This window comes from Alligator sinensis, unplaced genomic scaffold (genome assembly GCF_000455745.1).
Source record: "Alligator sinensis unplaced genomic scaffold, ASM45574v1 scaffold126_1, whole genome shotgun sequence".
NCBI lineage: Eukaryota > Metazoa > Chordata > Crocodylia > Alligatoridae > Alligator > Alligator sinensis.
In genome coordinates, this window is record NW_005841842.1 from 2504024 (window position 1) to 2508559 (window position 4536).

Below are 4536 nucleotides of genomic sequence, written 5' to 3' on the forward strand. Positions count from 1 at the left end.
ACTGTTTATGGTATGTGTCCCTAGGCCTCCTATCTTATGCATTCTTAGTTTAGTGAATAGGATTACAAATGTCTATGAAGCTATTCACCTCACATATCTGAAGATCTATGGGAGCATCTACATGTACAATTAATGTGAAGCAATAAACACTGGAGATAACTGTTCCCAGGCGTGCCATTTGAATGTGCGGCCAGAACTGCAATGCATGGAGCCGGATCAGCCCCAGCTGTCAGGAAGCCCCAGGGGTCATTCTGCCAGCCTGAGGCTGCTCCCCCTGGGCTCAACATGCCATGCAGGGGCTGGCTGGGGCATGAGGATGCTCCAGTGTAGGGCTAGCCAGCAGGCTGTAAGGAGAGAACTAACATTCATGACATATGTAGCTATCAGAGAACTGAAATAGTTGTGACATGTGTGGGCTTTTATGTATATGTCAGTCTGATTTCATATAGCTAGCAGAAGCCCTCATTTGTATCTCAAGTGGGAGGCAATATACTAGTGCTGAAATCATCTGTCTGGAACCAGATACAGCAAGCTGCCATGGAAATTGCATGAAGTTTTGAATGGATTGTTGTTAGCATGTTTAGATAAATTGTGAGAGAGGCAGGAGTGTAAAAGAAAGAAAATAAGCAAGTATCCTGCTGCTAAAGGCAGACAAAAATCTTTGGGTAAATCTGATATCTTTTATTAGACCACTGAGTAGTTGAAACAAAGCTCTTTGCAAGCTTTCAGGCACAAGAACCCTTCTCCAGGCATAGAACCTGGCCTGCCTATGTCCTTGGACCAACACAGCTACATCCAAAAACTCCTGCTGCTAAAGGTATGCATCCCCAATTACGTGACACCTTTCATTTCCACAAAAACTAATCTGGTTTGATTCAGCTCTGAAGGCTTCAGTGAAACAAAGACATTTAAATAAAGTCAATCAGGGCTCTGATTAGAAGATTAAGATCATGTTTACCAGCTGTCCATAAATACGGGATGTGACTGGAAGAAATTTGGGAGGTAACTCTTCAGTGACACATGTACTAGATGCTTGCCTGTGGGAACACTGAAGGAGGATTCCCTTCCTCCTCCTGCCTGTGGAGATGGAAAAGCTGGCCAATCCCACTCCATGGCAGAGGAGACTCATCCCATAAGATTATGCTTATCCTCAACAATTAATCTTGTTTTTGTCAATTAATAAATAAACTTCTCACATTGGTTGGATGACCCAAAGGTCCATTTAAATCCTTTTTCACCCACCTCGCTCAAAAGTTGTTAACAAGGTGGTCCCTGCACTGAAGCACCCTCATGTCCCAGCCAGCCAGGGCAGCTTCCACACATGCACTGCTGAGGAGTAAAAAAACTCCATAGCAAGATAGCACTTGTATTTATAAGTACTATCCTGTTGTGGATTATATTAGTTTACTCCAGTCTATTAGGGGCGCACATGTAGACACATGACATTTACTGCAGAGCTAATTAGTCTACTGCACGGTGACTGTCTTGTGTAGATGTGCCCAGTGTTACTGAACTCAGCTGTTGGGTCACTGTTGAAATGCAGATTTATTAATCCATTTTAGGGAAGAAAAGTAAATGCCATTTCAGAACCTAGATGTCAACATTTGTTTTGAATGAAAAGTGGATTTCTCATTGGTGTGCTGAATCTGAAGTCCTAGCATTCTTGGTTTAGGATCCAACAGTGCCAGTTTGTTTGTTAAACTCCCAAAAGAACATGGCTGCCTAGATGTATGAGCTTTGTTTGTCTCCACCTAGAGTAACATGAGTATGACAGTGGTTCTAGGGCTCAGCAGACAGGACTCCTACTATGCACGTATTCAGAGGGAAAGGGGTACCTGAGCTATCAAATCCAAACTCTTGCCATCACAGGCAATTCCAAGGAATCCCCAACATCACTTCTACCCCTCACCACACAACCACATTGCATAATACCCAAAATATTAAAAACACCTTATAACATGTCACAGATAAAAGCAGTAGAAATAAAGGCACTGCCAATGGCCTGCCACTGCAATGATAGGGAAGGAGGAAGTAACAGAGACGGAGAAAGACCTTGGTGTATTATTCAGTCTGACTATGCCCCCTCAGTGTGATTCAGCTCTGAAAAGGCAAATGCCAAAAGTCTATCATTTAACCCCTGTGACGGTGCATCTACGTGTTAATTAATGTGCTTCTACTACTGCACATTAAGTTCAGTACCTCCAGGCACTTTTACATGTACTCTGGGGGGGAGGGGGGTTGTACTTTAATTAGAGTGGCTCTGAGAGCTGTTCTAACTAAAGCACAGCTGTGTCTCCTGTATCAGCATCCCCGCACTTAGAAATGGTGGTGGGGCACCTGAACTAAAACTAGCTCCGTGAGCTTTAGTTCAGTTCAAGCACCCCCACCACCATTTTAAAGTGTGGGGACACTGATACATGAGAGACAGGAGGCTGCTGGAGTGTTGCAATTACCACATTCCAGCAGACTCGATTAACTGAGTCTGCTTTGACATGGTGGAATTCGAATGTGTCATAGCATGTGTCCATGTTGCTCTCTAATATGAGGTACTACATAGAGGTGCATTAGGCTGCCCTTATGTGCAATAGCAAAAGTGAACACCTTTTTAGTGATGCTTAATGCACAACAGACTAATTCTACTGCACATTAGCATATTAGCACAGCTTTTGACATGATGTTTTAATATGCAGTAGAATAGGTTACTGTGCATTAGGGCTGTGCAAAGCTTTGGTCCCTGATTCAATCTGGTGGAGATTCGGCCTGATTTGGTGGCTGAATCTCTGAATCCAAATTGAATCAGAGGACCCTTTCAGCTCTCTGAATTGAATCAGAACCCTCTGAATTGATTTGGAAAGATTCGGAGATTCAGATATAAAGACAGCTTTAAATGTTTTTTCTATATACCTCTAGGTAGCAGGTGGCTTGTGAATGCTGTGATGCTGAGGGGCTCCCCAGTACACTTGGCAACAGACCCAGAAGTGGACAAGGGCACTTCTGATCCACTTCTGGGGCTGCCAGGGAGTGCGCCCCCCCCTCGCACCTCACACCCACTCAGCTTGACATCTGGTGCATCCTGGGAAAGGGGGAGCATCCAGGGTCCCCCTGCAGCTGATCGCAAAGCCAGAGAGGCATGGGGGGCAGGGCCCAGCGCGCTCCCTGGCCGACTTGGAAGTGGACTGGAAGTACTTTGGAAAGAAGTACTTCCGGTCCACTCCTGGTCCACTTTCTGGTTCAGTGCCCAACACGTGGAGGGTCCCCCTGCACTCCTGTGGGATGCTCCACGTGCCCCAGCAACACAGCATTCACAAGCCACGGCTGCTACCTCAAGGTATGTAGAAAAAACTTTTAAAGCTGTGTCTATATCCGAACCACTGACTCTCTGAATCAATATTGACTCTTCAGATTCAGATTTGGCCAGATTGAATCAGGGACAGTGATCTGAATCAACAAATCTAATCACTGTCCCTGATTCAGCTCAGTTCAACTCTAATAGGGCCCACTCTGCACACCCCTACTGTGCATTAAAGCATACGTGTAGATACACCCAGATATAGCAAAGAAAGTATTTCTAGCAGATGTATTGCTGCCATTCTGCAAGAGAGGGTGGAGGTGTCTACATAAGACGCTACTGTGCAGTCGTGTTGGTGGGCGCTAACCATGATGCAATGCTACTGCGCAGTAGTAACAAGTTACTGCACAGTACCATGTGAAAAAAAGCTATGCAGGGATGTTACTGAGCAATCATTTAGTATTTGGTTACACAAGTACTAAATGATTACACAGTAACAACTGTGCAGTCCACCGCTCATGTAAACACAGCTGGTGAGTCTTAATGATGAATATTGTGCACAACTCTGATTGCCCGTGTTCAAGAAATATGAACTCAGATTAAAGCAGGTGCAGGGAAGGGTTGAAAACATGTTCAGGCAAATGGAGAATCTATCTTAAAAGAGGAGACTAAAGGAGCTTCGCTTGCTTAGCTTAGCAAAATGAGCCAAGAGGTCATGTGATCAATTGTTCTTAGTAAAGACATCTTGGTGGTAAGACAAGAAAGAACTATTCAAGCTAAAGAACAATGACTGTTCCAAAACCAATGGGTATAAATTAGCCACAAATACATTTAAACTGGAAATTAGGAGGTTTCTAACCCATTAGAACAGTGAGGTTCTGGAATACCCTTTTAAGAGGAGTGTGGATGAGCAACTGAGTTTTAAGATGAAGTTAGATCAGTTTATGAAAGGAATTATGGGACATGGTTGCCTGAGAAAGCAGTTGCAACCCCATATTGTGTGTACTTATCTTGCTCTCCTGAAGTCTGGATGATGGATTAGTCCCAAGTTGGAGAAGGATGCAAACAGCCTTCCTGAATAGGAATCCCTATACAACCCAGCTGCTTTGCAGCCATACAAAGGGAGTGGGACTCCTTCTTCTCCCCTCTAGTGCTCATACAAAGGCCAGTCACAATCTGGCCCTAATTTTTTTAAGCATAAAATGCTGTGAAGCACTGAGCACTTGAAGAGTAACTTCAATTCCTGC